Raw genomic sequence first — 15,272 nt, 5'->3', positions numbered from 1 at the left:
GGGCCCCTGTCCCCAGGGCCCCCAAATGTATGGGGCATTCCAGACCACAGTGTCCATGAGGCCACCCAGAGACCGAGGAGAGCCACTCCGGGTTCAGCAGGATTGGACATCTGTGCCACCTCCAGAGTAATTCTTACACCTCAAATGGGGTGCCAGCCTATTTCATCAGATTTTAGAGGTCCCTTACTGAAGGATACAGTGGGCCTACTGTTGGGTAGGTCCTCTTCTGCTTTGAAAGGATTGATGATACATCCTGGAGTTATAGACTCAGACTATGAGGGACAAGTTAAGATTATGTGTTCTGCACCCCGAGGTATTGTAGCCATTTCTCCTGGAGATCGCATTGCTCAATTACTGATTCTTCCTAGTTTGCATAACATGTTCCCTAGTAGCCAGGATTCCCGAGGAGATAAGGGACTTGGTTCTACAGGAACTAATGTGGCCTACATATCTTTAGATTTGGATAATCGTCCCACTTTACAATTACAAATAGAAGGAAAAACCTTTCAAGGTATAATGGATACAGGAGAAGATAAAAGCATTATATCCAGTAATTGGTGGCCTGCTTCTTGGCCTGTTAATCAATCGTCACATAGCTTACAAGGATTAGGATATGAGGCTACCCCAACTAGAAGTGCAAAATCCTTACAATGGAAAGATAAAGAAGGAAGGACAGGGCTTTTTCAACCTTATGTACTCCCTTTACCTGTAAACTTATGGGGAAGAGATGTGTTGTCAGCCATGAACTTTATACTGACTAATGACTATTCTCAGAAAAGCAAGGAAATGATGAAAGGAATGGGATACATACCTGGACTAGGTCTTGGAAAAAACTTACAAGATAGAATTTCACCAGTTAAAGCCACAGAAAAAGCAGACAAGAAAGGGCTGGGTTTTTTCTAGGGGCCGCTGAGGAGCCTTTGCCCATTCCATGGTGTACGGAGGACACGGTGTGGGTGCCTCAGTGGCCTTTACACTCTGAGAAGTTAAAAGCAGCTAAAGAATTAGTACAAGAACAATTAGACCTGGGGCATGTAGAACCCACGCAATCACCCTGGAACACCCCTATTTTTGTTGTAAAGAAGAAGTCAGGTAAATGGAGATTGTTACATGATCTAAGAGCCATTAATGCACAAATGCAAGTTGTGGGTCCTGTACAAAGAGGACTCCCCCTACTCTCAGCTCTACCTAAGGATTGGAGAATTATAGTAGTAGACATTAAAGATTGTTTCTTTTCCATTCCATTAAATAAGAAAGATAAACCTAGATTTGCATTTACCCTGCCTTCTATTAATCATATGGAGCCTGATAGAAGATATCAATGGCGGGTATTACCCCAAGGAATGGCAAATAGCCCTACCATATGTCAGTTATATGTAGGAAAAGCTTTGCAACCGGTTAGGGATGGTTTCCCCTCCTTAAAAATTTGTCATTACATGGATGATATTGTGATTTGTGGACCTGAAGAAGAAAGTATACAGCGAGCTTATGGCTTGCTTAATGAAACTTTAAAAAATACTGGCTTGATTATTGCACCAGAAAAAGTACAGCAGTCCAATGTTAGTCATTTTTTAGGAGCCACTATTACTTTACAGTGTGTCACCCCACAAAAGATTAGTATAAGAAAAGATCATCTAAAGACACTAAATGATTTTCAAAAATTATTAGGAGATATAAATTGGATTTTAGATCTTATTTAAGGATCCTACTTCAGAATTAGAACCTTTATTTCAAATTTTAGAAGAATCACATATTACCTCATTGAGACAATTAACACCTGAGGCTTCTGATGTTCTTAGGAAGGTAGAAAAAGCGATCCAAACAGCACAGTTAAATAGTATAAATGAGCAAGAACCTTTGTGCCTATGCATATTACGCACCATAAATTTGCCAACTGCTGTGTTATGGCAAGATGGTCCTTTAGTATGGATACATCCACATATATCCCTTAATAAGACTATAGAGCATTATCCCACCATGGTGGCAAATATGGCCCATAAAGGTGTAAAAACTACAATTACTCACTTTGGAAAAATGCCTGATAGCATAATTATTCCATATACTGCCGCACAAATGCAAATATTGTGTGCTACTATAGATGAATGGGCCATTCTTAGATGCAGTTATTCTGGTTTAATTGATAATCATTATCCTAAACATCCTTTATTACATTTTATGTTATTGCATCCAGTAATATTTCCAAAGGTAACGGCTAATACTCCTATAAAGGGAGCCATTGATATTTATACCGATGGATCCAAAACAGGAATTAGAAGTTACGTAATCAATGAAAAGGCTGTAAGGTTGCAATTTACACCAGGAGCCCCTCAATTAGTAGAATGTTTGGTGGTTTTAGAAGTTTTTAAAAGATTTCTTATGCCCATAAATATTATCTCTGATTCTGTCTATGTGGTTAATACTGTACTAGCGTTAGAGACTGCCGGAAATTTTAAGCAGTCTAGTCCAGTATCTCAAATTTTGATTAAAATACACAATTGTATTTTGATGTGTGAGCACCCCTTTTATATTCAACATATTAGAGCACATACATCATTACCTGGACCTATGGTGTCTTAGTCAGGGTTTCTATTCCTGCACAAACATCATGACCAAGACACAAGTTGGGGAGGAAAGGGTTTATTTGGCTTACACTTCCATGTTGCTGTTCATCACCAAAGGAAGTCAGGACTGGAACTCAAGCAAGTCAGAAAGCAGGAGCTGATGCAGAAGCCATGGAGGGATGTTCCTTACTGGCTTGCTTTTCCTGGCTTGATCAGCCTGCTCTCTTATAGAACCCAAGACTGCCAGTCCAGAGATGGTCCCACCCACAAGGGGCCTTTCCCCCTTGATCACTAATTGAGAAAATGCCTTACAGCTGTATCTCATGGAGGCATTTCCTCAACTGAAGCTCCTTTCTCTGTGGTAACTCCAGCTGTGTCAAGTTGACATAAAACTAGCCTGTACATATGGTTAAGGGAAATGCAATTGCTGATTCAGCCACCAGAGATATGGTTTTCCTATCACAAAGTTCTATAGAAAATGCAAAGAATTTTCATCAACTTTATCATGTCCCTGCTTCTACATTACGACAAAAGTTTAAGCTCACATGAACAGAAGCTCGAGATATTGTCCTACAGTGTGGTAAATGTGTAGAATTTATTAATGCACATTCCGTGGGCGTTAATCCTCGCGGATTGAGACCCCTAGATGTTTGGCAAATGGACGTCACGCATATCCCAGCTTTTGGGAAATTACAATATGTACATGTGTCCATCGATACCAGTTCTGGTGTCCTACATGCCTCTCCATTGACAGGGGAAAAGGCAGTTCATATGTCATATCCCACTGCTTAGAGGCTTGGGCTGCATGGGGCAAGCCCCTAGTGCTAAAGACAGATAATGGTCCTGCATATACTTCTTCTAAATTTAGCCAATTTTGCAAACAAATGCAAATGAAACATATTACTGGGTTGCCCTATAATCCACAGGGCCAAGGCATCATTGAAAGAGCCAATCATACTTTGAAACAATATTTGCAAAAACAAAAAGGGGGAATAGAGGCTATGACGCCAAAAATGGCTCTATCCCTTACAATATTTACTCTTAATTTTTTAAAATTGGATGATGCTGGAAGATCACCAGCTGAAAGGCACAGACAATGGCCTCAATCGCCCAATGAAATGTTCAAATGGAAAAATGTCCTTGATAATAAATGGTATGGCCCGGATCCTATATTAATCAGATCCCGGGGAGCTATTTGTGTTTTTCCGCAGGGTGAAGAAAATCCACTTTGGGTCCCAACACGACTGACAAGGACCGTGAAAGAGCAAGATGAACCTCAAGATGATCCTGCTATTCTTACTCCTGATGATTGAGACCGGGATAAGTATACCTTTGTAGGCCATAGTAAGATCATGGCCAGTACCTTTACTGGTACATTCCAATTCTTCTACCTTGCCTTTGTTTTTTGCAACGGAATGTTTTTTGGATGCGCCTTGTGCACGACAAACTCCTCAAGAGCCACGGGTGTATAATAGTACTAGTTTTCATTTAAATTATACACTATGCTTTGTGCATAATGTGGATAAACCTTTTACACCCTGTATATTTTTAAAGAAAAAGATTATCTTTAATTGGGCAGATCCCATTAGCCAAAATAAGGTGAGCTCTGGAGTATTGTTTAATGCTTTAACGCAAGTTGTTCAAGGAGCGCAATCAGGCTCAGGTGATGTTGGAAATAATGTAACTTCACCTATAAACATCACCACTATTATGATAAAGGGAAAGGTGACTATTCCCAAATGATCACGATGGTCTGTTGGCAATGCTACTGCTATACGCAGCATGCCTTGGTGTCATCCGGACCTCGCATTTCCTATAGTTTTTTTCACCCTGTCAATCAAAAATTTTTCCTCGGAAAGAAATAGCAAAGGGTTTTGTTTTGTCACCTCCATTAGATTTTGCTGTAATGAATGATAAAGGAGATGCTACAGGGAAAGAAAATATTTGGCCATATTACCAATGGATTTTAAGTAATGAGGCAGATGCTAGTACCAGTTTGTCAGCCTTTGCATTGCTGACTGGAACCTTTCATGAGATATTGAATGTCTCTGCCACACTTTTCAATACCTCTGCTCATTTAGATAATATGACAACTAATAGGGTTATCAGAAATATGACTACTTTTCCAGTAGAAGTTTGTGTCAATCCTCCATTTTTCTTTATATTGGCTGAATTTCAAAATAATACAGAATGGTTAGATTGTACAAATGCCAGTTGTTTTTTGACACAATGCTGGAATGGTACCAAATTTTTAGCCTTAGTGGTACATCTACCAACCTTTGTCCCTGTGCCTGTTGAGGCAGATCCAGAGAAGTTCCCAATAATGAGTCTTGTTCAGCAAAAGAGAGGTTTTAGAATCACAGCTGCCATTGTTACAGCCATTGTGGTGTCCGTGGCATCAGCAGTTACCGCAAGAACTGCTATGGCCCATCAAATTAATACTGCTGACACCATAAGTCAGATAGCAGAAAAATCGTCTGAGGCATTGCTTACCCTGCAAAGGGTGGATTCTCATATCACCTCAGGGTTAATGTTAGTGAATCAGAGAGTGGATATTTTACAGCATAACATGGAACAGTTGATGGATGTCATATAAATGAGTTGTGTGGCATCAACTACGCATGTGTGCATTACTCCCAATAGGTATATTAAAAATTCTTTTATTAAAAGTACAGACCTATTGAATTATCTGAAGGGGAACTGGTCGAAGGAGCTGGAAAGGTTGCAGACGAGGCTGCAGATACAGATCCTGAACCTTAATGGAACCTGAGTGGAACCAGTGACCCTTGGAGACTTTACCTCTAGGCTTATCTCTGCATTTTCTTACTTTAAGGAATGGGTAGGAGTGATTTTGTTTGGTGCTGCCATATGCTGTGGACTGGCGTTCATGCACTGGTTGGTTTGCAAATTCAGAACCCGACAAAAATGTGACAAGGTAATTATAACTCAGGCACTTTTAGCTATTGAAAACGGCGCCTCCCCTGAAGTTTGGTTATCTATGCTCAAGAATTAGTCGGCATCTGAGTTCTCTGCTCTTGCACCCCACGGATTTATGGATCCATTGAACTGGGATGAGAGAGACTCAACGATCATTGATCAGCCCTTGCACATCGCTGAGGTTTCCTCATTGCACTCAATACGGTGATCATGATTTCACCACTAATTCATTTTTAAAACTTGGCTGGCCTCTTTAGTAGAGTTCGCCCTAGGTCATCTAGTAGTTACTGTCACACAGCACTGTGGTATCCAGAAAAAGGCAACTTTCCTCATGCACAGACCAACCTAAGACACGGGCCGGTGGCAATAGGGTTACCCTATGACAGGTAAGGCTGTGACATTAGAGGAACGACCTAAAACAGGAGCCCCTGCAGATGGACATAATTGCACAGGCCTAGTCCAGTCTCATTTTATTAAAACAAAAAGGGGGAGATGTGGGAAGCCACCACGCATATGTTTGGGTAGACACCCAATGTGTACATATGCGATAAAGTTTTTTGCCAAGATGAGGTTTTGAGAAATAACCAATCAGATGAGAGACATGCAAATGAGGTATGTTAACCAATCAGTTGTGAGACATGCAAATGAGATAGTAAGCATAACAATCCGGGTGTGAGACATGCCTCTCCTAGGCCTATATAAGAAGCACCAGTTCTGGGCTCAGGGTCTTTTCGCCTCTGCAATCAAGCTCTCCCAATAAACGTGTGCAGAAGGATCCTGGTGTGGCGTCTGCTTTGCTAGCCAGTCAGGCGAGCACAAGAATGTAGTATTTGCATAAAAGGTATGCACATTCAGATGTATGCTGCAGTCATCTCTAAATTGCATACGATGTCTAGGACAATGCCAACATTATGTAGTTGCTAACTTCTCTGTCCTAGAACAGTGACAAGAAAAGTGTCTGTGTTTGGTTCAGTCTCGTTCTTCGTGTGTGAAGGTCAGAGCTTACACCGTCCTCTCCTCACCTGGAACTCTTAGCCTCTTAACGCTGATTACTTAGCTGTAAATTCTCTGTATCTCTATCAGCTCACTCTTTGCTTGCTGATTTTGCAGAGATCCATGTGTGTTAGGCTTTGGCCTATGGCAGATAAGCAGACAGCAATGTGTTTAACTTACTTCAGTGGCCCAGGCTCTGCAGGGCTGCACACAGTCATCTTAGCTCCTTACCAGCTCCTTCTCTCTCTCTCCTTCCTTCCTTCCTTCCTTCCTTCCTTCCTTCCTTCCTTCCTTCCTTCCTTCCTGTGCTTTCCTTCCTCTCTCCTCCCCTTTCTCCTTTCTACCTTTTGGCTCACCCTTCACATCTCTTCATTTCTCATGTCCTCCAGAACGCTGTCTCTGGTTGCCATTACCCAGTTTGGGCCAGAAAACGTGTGCTGTTCCTCCTCATCCTGAAGCTGTATCCAAAGGATTTAAGAAACCATGGTTTGGAAATATCTCTCCTTGAACGTACTGAGTGGCAGCTATGTTTACAGAATTTGCATTGTAGTAGGCATTATAAGTGATCAGAGATGACTTACACCCATAGAGGATGTATGGTTGGTTTGCAAACATGTTCTATGTAAAAGGCTTATGCATGCACTCATTCTGGTGTCCTGGAGTCAGTTCTGAGGATGTGAAGGGTTGACATCACTTCATCTCTGTATCATTAGTCCTCCACAGAAATACTAACCCACAACCGTTCTGGTAGGAACTCAGGTGGTTCAGCCACTCTACAATACAGCCTGGGTATTCGCCACAAGTAATTATAGTTTTACCAAGTGACCTAGCAGCCATGTTCCCAGGCACTTAGTTACTTGTTTCTGAGACTTACGTACATGTAGAAATCTGCCTTGGAATGTTTGTGACTGCCAGAAGCTAAGCCTGCTGTTGTGTAATGACTCTCAAAGCATTTACTTCTCTCTGCAGATTGATCAGACAGCTGATGCAAGTTTTTTGGGCTGGGTTATTGCTTCATATAGTCTTGGCCAAATGGTAGCTTCACCTCTATTTGGCTTATGGTCTAATTATAGGCCGAGAAAAGAACCTCTTATCGTCTCCATCTCTATTTCGGTGGCAGCCAACTGCCTATATGTGTATGTCCATGTGCCAGCTGCTCATAATAAATACTACATGTTGATTGCTCGTGGATTGGTGGGATTTGGAGCAGGTAACTGTGCATGTATGTGTGTTTGTGTATGTTAGGTCACATTCTTCCTCCTGTTCATAGCCATGTCTCCCCTGTGTCATCCTTTCCCAGTCTCACATCCCTGGTTCAGCAAATTCTGCCTCTGTCCATGATCCTTCTGTTATGTGCATGTTCACTAGTCTTCACCCTCAGGGCACACATTAAGTGCTATGTGTAGTGTGGAGCCCTCTCAGGCTTCTTGAATGCATCCTTTTCTATTTTTGGCCTTTGCTTGCCCTATTGTATTGGTTCTATCTTTCCCCACCAATTATAATAAGCTTTTTTTTTTGCATTAGAAGCAGTAAATGATATTTTAAATGTCTGTGGGTCCTAGCAGAGTCTTTTCTAAAAATAAATGCTTGATACATTTTTAAAACTTTTATTTTATTATGTATGTCTGTGAAAATTTGTAAGTGTGAGTAACCTCAGAGGCCAGTAGATGGCACTGAATTGCCCAGAGCTGGAGCTACCTTGCCTGTGAGGTGTCTGAAGTGGGTGCTAGGAACTGAGCTCAATTGTGTTACAAGAGAGCACTGTGAATGCCTAACCCCTGAGCCCTCTCCAGCCAAAAGTATTTTACTTAAATTCTTAGTGCACTTATTCAGTTTCTGTATTACATACCTATGCAGTTTGGGGCACATTTCCTTATAGCATGGCAGTCTGCCATTAATGTGCAGCTGCCTACTATTTGATAAAATCTTGGATTTGTAATGTCATTTTACATTATCTAGAACTGTGTCTTTAGTCCTGTGGGTGGCATGTTTTCTTTTGATTCTTGTTTTGTTGTTGGGGGTTGGTTTTGAGACAAGGTTTCACTATAGACCTTAGGCTGGCCTAGAACTCTGTGCAGCCCAGGCTGACCTCAGCCACCCAGTTGCTGGGATTACAGATGTGCACCCCTAGCCTAGCTACATCGTATCCAAGACAACACAGTTATGTGTTTGTTCAGTCAAAATCTTACACCTGTTGTGTGGTAGCATGGAAGGGACCATGATATTCATTAGTATTTCTTGCTCTGTGTAAAGCTGGGTAAGGTAAGCATTACAGCTGAAATTCAGGCAAAGTCTCTCCATTTCTTGGAACTCACTCTGGAGTAAGGCTGAACTTGAATTCAAAGATCTCCCCTCCTCTACCTCCCAAATCCTGAGATTTAAGGTGTACACCACTGCCTAGCTATAATCAATTAAAAAAAAATTATTATTTTCTTTATTGCCCTTTCCTAGTTTCCCCTTCGAAAACTCCCTATCCCCTCCCCCCTCCCCCTGGTCACCAACCCACCCACTCCCACTTCCTGTCCCTGGAATTCCCCTATACTAGGGCATAGAGCCTTCACAGGACCAAGGGCCTCTCCTCCCATTGATGATTTAATCGACTTTTAATAAAACATGAAATCCAAAATCTGAGCTACACCTGAAGTAGTACAATATATGTTTGTCTATATAAATTACACAAAGTTACGTTACTTCCTATTGGAACTGTCTACTTCCTACTTTCACTGACATTAAATTCATGCTTCAAGTACAATTAAAGTTACTCCTATTTATAAACATGATGGTAGTGAAATAAAAGCTTTAGAAACTCACATGTCCTCCCATGGATATTCCAGTCATCCCAAGAGGTCCATAACTTTCCCTCTCCAGCCAGTGCAAGAGAGCTGCAGACTCAAGAATAAGAGCGCCTCCCATCACAAGTAGGTCTGACACATCTTTTAAGCTGGATCTCTAGCCTCGTAAAACAAAATAGAAAATTATTTCTTTCATGCATTTACATTTTTTAAAAATTCATTTATTTATTGAAAGATCTATTTTTTTTATGAGGGCTCTATCTGCACATACAGCTGCATATCAGAAGAGGGCATCAGAATTCATTATCAATAATTATAATCTACCATGTGGTTGCTTGGAATTGAACTCAGGACCTCTGGAAGAGCAGCCAGTGCCCTTAACCGCTTGAGCCATCTCTCTATCCAAATATTTTTTATTTTATGTGCATTGGTGCTTTGTCTGCATGTATAACTGTGTGAACATGTCAGACCTTGGAGTTACAACAGTTATAAGCTGCCATGTAGGTGCGGGGATTTGAACCTGGGTTCTCTGGAAGAGTACTTAGTGCTCTTAATTGCTGAGTCATCTCTCCAACCCCTAAAGTGTATTGATTTTTCTTTTTTAGACAGGGTTTCTCTGTGTAGCCCCAGCTGTCCTAGAACTCACTTTGTAGACCAGACTGGCCTGGAACTCAGATCCATCAGTCACTGCCTCCTAAAAGCTGGGATTAAAGGCATAAAACACCATGGCTGGCTAACATTTATATTTTTAATAAAACTGGGCTATACCTTTAATCCCAGCATTTGGGAGGTGGAGGCTGAGGCAGGCTAGCCTCTGAGTTTGAGGCCAGTCTGGTCTACAATGTGAGCTCCAGGACAGCCAGGGCTATACAGAGAAACCCTGTCTCAAACCACTAACATCCCTCTTGCCACTGGGAAAAAGAAAAAAAGACAAAATAACAATTGTTTCGCTTTTTTGTTTTGTTTTTAATCAGTTGAGCCATTTTCACTGGCACACAATTACACTTTATTTTTTCTCCTGAGAGGAATGTAGCTTGAGCTAGCAGAGAACTCATATGTATCCCTGAAATCTGAGATCTTCCTGCCTCTGCCTCCTACGTGCTGAAATTTCATTTATGTGCTTCTGTGCCTGACTACAAAAGCATGTTTTAATCCATTATTTTTGAGACTAGGCCTTGCCATGTATGCCAGACTGACCTCAAATTCTATATCTACCTGCCTTAGTCTTAGTGCTGGGATTACAGGTATGTGGCATGAAACCTGACTAAATTAATTTAAATAAAAAGCAACATACCTAAAATTTTCTATTATAAATTTTTGTTTGTTTGTTTGTTTTTCGATACAGGGTTTCTCTGTGTAGCCCTGGCTACAGAAATCTGCCTGGCTCTGGCTCTGCCTCCGAAGTGCTGGGATTAAACGTGAGCACCACCACTGCTCAGCCTATTATTAATTTTTTGGTCTATTATAGCTCAGGATGTCTGAACTTCTGACCCACTAACCTTTGCTTCACAGGTGCTGGCATTACAGAAGGGCCACTGTGCCCTGCCTCAGGGGAATTCTCCTAAAGAGAAGCTTGGTCTCTGCAACCAGAGGCTTGGTAGATAGCAGGTGTTAAACTGTAGGTTGGCTGAGGTTCTGATTCCAAACTGCTATCTCCTCACAGAACTAATGTAAGAGGCATCAACTAAATAATCATTACGTGCATTTGTGAGCATTTTGACAAGATTTCATTGGACCGCTGAAGCAGGAGCAGGGTTCCCGCCAGGCTGGGCTCCACAGTGAAGCCCTGTTTCAATAATGTTAACAAGAACAAACCGTATGCTCTCCTCCATCAAAATTGATCACATTCCATTTGAAAAGACCCCACTTTCTTTGTTTTCTGTTCTTAAGTTAGTTTTCTATCTCTCAGTACAAAATTTATTTTGGCCTTGCATGGAAATGACAAATTCTGAGGTTCTGCTTCCTGTTACCGCCCAGTTCTCTTAGTAGAATACACTAGTGTGTGAGGCTCTGAGACAAGGGTATTTAGGGTGGACCTGGTCCATCTATTTTCTTTTGTAGTCTTTGTTTACTTACTTTGGATGTAAACAGACTTAAGATGAGTTTTTAAAGGAGAGAAGCACGACAAGACAATCCATGGCTGTAATCCCATCACGTGGGAGGTTCAAGTAGGCCAGTGTGGACTCCTGAGTGAGGCATCTCATTCAGTTCCCACCTCCCTGACCATAACCAAAGCAAGCAAGAGCAGTAAACTGATTAAGAGATTTAAACTGCAAGCTGTTTGTACTCCTGCTGAATACTCTAAAACAAACAAACAAACAAACTGGACTACTGGTTTTCAGGACTATGGATCAAGTGTGGGGTGTCGGAAGAGGGCTTGGGAGAGGGATGGGGGGGGTGAGGGGAGGGGACTGGCTTGTCTACACTGACTGCAGCTCCACTCCAACCACCACATTTCTTGAGTGCATAATATATAAGAAACAATGTTTTCTGTTTGTTTGTTTTTTGACACAAGGTTTCTCTGTGTAACCTTGGCTGCCCCTGAACTCAGATATCCACCTGCCTCTGTCTCCTGAGTTCTGGGATTAAAGGCATGTTTCAGCACACTCAACAGGATGAATGTTTTTTTTTATCTCTGCTCTATGAAGGAGGTAAGCAGAACTAAAGAGGGCAGGTTATATAATCAGTAAATGACAAGTTATCATCCCAACCTCAGTCTGTCTTTTACTAACTCAGATTGCTGCTTTTTAGTCCAAATAAACTCTTTTCTTTTGGTTCCAGAGAGGAAGGGGTTTTTTTGTTTTTGTTTTTGTTTTGTTTTTTTTAAATATAGCTTTTGCTGTCCTGGAGCTTGTTCTGTAGACCAGGCTGGCCACAGAGATCTGCCTGCCTCTGCTTCCTGAGAGATGGGATTAAAGGTGTGAGCCACCACTCCCTGGAAAACTCTTTGTTTTTTAAGTAATTTATGGATAAGCAAAAAATAGCACCTATATTTGATTTCAGGGTTTGGCTCCAGACTGAAAATTACTTTTTTTTTTCTTTTCTTTCGAGACAAAGTTTCTCCGTGTAGCCTAGCTGTCCTGGAACTCACTCTATAGACCAGCCTGGCCTCGAACTCAGAAATTCGCCTGCCTCTGCCTCCCAAGTGCTGGGATTATAGGTGTGTGCCACCACACCCGGCAGACTGAAAATTCTAGAACTATTTAGCTTGAATTATAGCTTTCACATAGTTTCAGAGTTCATCCTAATCTAGTCCTCACAGTAAACAAGGAACACTGGGTGCTGATTCAAAGCATATACTTCCCTCTGGAAAACCTGCCCAACCCTCTTGTAATGTTCTTCAAAAGGCCATTCCACTGTTCTATCAAGCCAGGAACACAGTAAGATGAGTGTGTTCCATGATCATGGGCCACTCCACTGTCACACTATGAAGTGAGTTTCGTGCAGATGCAATGCTGTGTGGAATACCATGACTGGATAAGGCATTGTTTAAGGAATAGATGGTAGTTATGTGCCCCAATATGGCACCATTCTCTTTGGTGACCTGCCAAGAACCTGTTGGTAGATTGACTTCATTGGTTTTCCTTCATGAAAAGGGCAAGGCTTTGTCCTTATTTGAATATTGTTGGGATCAAACAAATGAGACTTATCTAAAGTCCTGCCATTTTGTTTACAGACTCTATTTTGATCATAAGGTAAAATTAAGTTCAAGGTCCCAGGCTGTAGGGGAGCTTTCCAGATAGGTAGCTAACTTCCTCCTTATTCTTCTTTGTTGCCAAAAACAAGATGACTGTTCCTGACTGTGAAAGAACAATACATGGGTGTTGAGCTTGAAAACTCTGTAACATTCTGGCTGGGGGGTTGCAGTTCAGTTCCAAGTCTTTTCTGCTGCCCTGATGATCAGTAAGAATTAAAGTCAGTGGTCATATAGGCCTTTAATCCCAGCACTTGGGAAGCAGAGGCAGGCAGATCTGTCAGTAAGAGGCCACCTGGTCTGTAGCCAGGACAACCGGGGTTGGGGGTGGGGTGGGGTAGGGAGGGCTACACAGAGAAACCCTGTCTCAGAAAAACAAACAAACAAACAAACAAACAAGAATAATTAAGCCTATATTCTTAATAAGTTTTATAAGTCAACTAAGAAAATGGTTAACTGAAGACAACCAAACATTTGTCCTAAAGACTGCAAAAATGAAGACAATGAAGGTGATATATACTTACACTTGGTCCTTGGGCTTCCTGCAGCCATTTAAGAAGATGGGTCAAAGAGAAAGTTTTAAAATAATTAAATATACTCATCTCAAACATATTATTTAAGCAAAACAGTTAAATTTGAATATAATCCCAAGTAACTATTCCCTAGTTACTTCAAAAGTTGCTTACAAGTCCTTATATTTTTAAATTTAACTATTTTTTAAAATTTATATAGCTTTACTGAGATATAATAACTAACCAAATAATTCACTTATTTGAAATGTGCTACTGCTCTGGTGGAGTCAGCTTGACAGATGAAAGTCTGGAAGCTTTCTCTGAGGAAATAGTTTCAAGGAAACTTCCTCCTGGAGTTTTGGCCATCCCCCTAACCCATAAAATTAATTTTCCACTCCCGAATTAGTCTAGTGTATGGATCCACGTGCCCTCTATTAAGCATTACCCTATAATAAGTGCCTTTTAAGATTGTATTCTGACATAGCTAAAGCCTTTCCCAGTGTTCCAAAATTCCAGATTATAGCAAGGAGTCTAACCTATTCAGTAACTGATTAACTGTTACTATAAATCAGGGCCATTAACTCAGTATCTGCAGAAAGAGCCTGGGAATCTCACTGAGATAGAAATCTTTACTACAGGCTACATTCCACGTCAAGAGCAAGTTGATATACTATCCTTATAAATGGGGAATTCTCAAGACAAGATAAAGTTTTACAAGACCTAAGAATTTAGAACTCCATGATACCACATTATTCTTGAGGCCTGTCAAGAGTTAAAACCCCCTGGTGCTATTAACACTAAAGTGTGAAATTCGTGCTTGGCATTAGGCTGATCCTAGGCAGGGCTTGTTATCCCTAATGTAAACATTTAATTAGTTCATGCAAATTCTTTTCTGTTGTATCTGGTAAGTTTCAGTGTACCTTGTCTTATTTGTGATTTGTAGCTCCTGATAATTCACTGTAATATAATAGTCTTATTCTCGATCAGAGATTACATTCAGATCCAACACCTCTCTTGTGTGTTTGTCTTGTTTGTCAATTCCTACGCTTTGCTCATCTGCTCGAGAGAACCCGTTCCATGCAGACACAGGGGCCCAGAGGGTCTGCGGCAGAAATGTATAAATAAATATACTCAGTATACTTACAAGGTTGTACAGCCTTTCTATATAGACATAGATACTAACATTTTAAAAAATTCTCCAGTATGTTTTTTTTTTTTTTTTAGTTTTTCTTTTTCCATTCCACGTGTTTGTGTTTGTTTCTATCTTGCTTTTTGGGGATTTACCTTCTGTGGAAAGCCGTGAGCAATTGCCATCATGAGCCTCCACTGTGCCTAACTGGTAAACAAGTAATGTGCCCAGGTGCAAGAGTAAATTCGTGCCAAGTCACTGCCCATCCTGGGGCGTGGTGGTGAGGCTCTGGGAGAGCAGCCAATCGGGTGTGGACACACCACACTAAGGTATATATAGGCGGCGCCTTTTTGGTGCTTGGGGTCTTCCTCTTAATGTTGAAACTGGTGTAATAAAGTTGCTGCAGAAGGATCCAGTTCCTCACGAGTGTGTTCTTGCTGGCGAGACAATAGCGTGTGTGAGAACCTTCTGCATTTGATCTACCACTGAGACAACATGGTTTAATGTCCCATTTTTACATCATAAATGCTTTCATACATGATTATAAACTTTTATTTAAACTGAAAAATGGTTAATAATTGTACTGAGTATTTAATATTCTGTATAACCTATGAATTTATTCCCACCTGAAAGTGAGAAATCAGATATAAGAAG

General features: G+C 41.1%; 1 protein-coding gene across 3 annotated transcripts in view; it reads right to left on the bottom strand.

The window, feature by feature from the left end:
* The window catches only part of Abhd18 (abhydrolase domain containing 18), a 67,044-nt gene extending 53,452 nt beyond the window's left edge, over window positions 1–13,592 (bottom strand). The window contains exons 1-2 of one of the 3 annotated variants that reach the window (XR_001783694.2): window positions 13,502–13,592; window positions 9,303–9,440 (exon numbers count right to left, since the gene is read on the bottom strand). The gene's annotated coding sequence lies outside the window, so the exon portion shown is untranslated. Of the gene's footprint in view, window positions 1–9,302; window positions 9,446–13,501 lie in introns of those variants that run through there. The other 2 variants (XM_017319591.2, XM_030252629.1) reach the window with 2 other exon arrangements.
* Between the last annotated feature and the right edge of the window lie 1,680 nt (window positions 13,593–15,272).

Source organism: Mus musculus, chromosome 3, assembly GCF_000001635.26.
Source record: "Mus musculus strain C57BL/6J chromosome 3, GRCm38.p6 C57BL/6J".
Lineage (NCBI taxonomy): Eukaryota > Metazoa > Chordata > Mammalia > Rodentia > Muridae > Mus > Mus musculus.
Note: the sequence above shows the minus strand (reverse complement) of the source record. Positions and strands in the feature narration are given on the sequence as shown.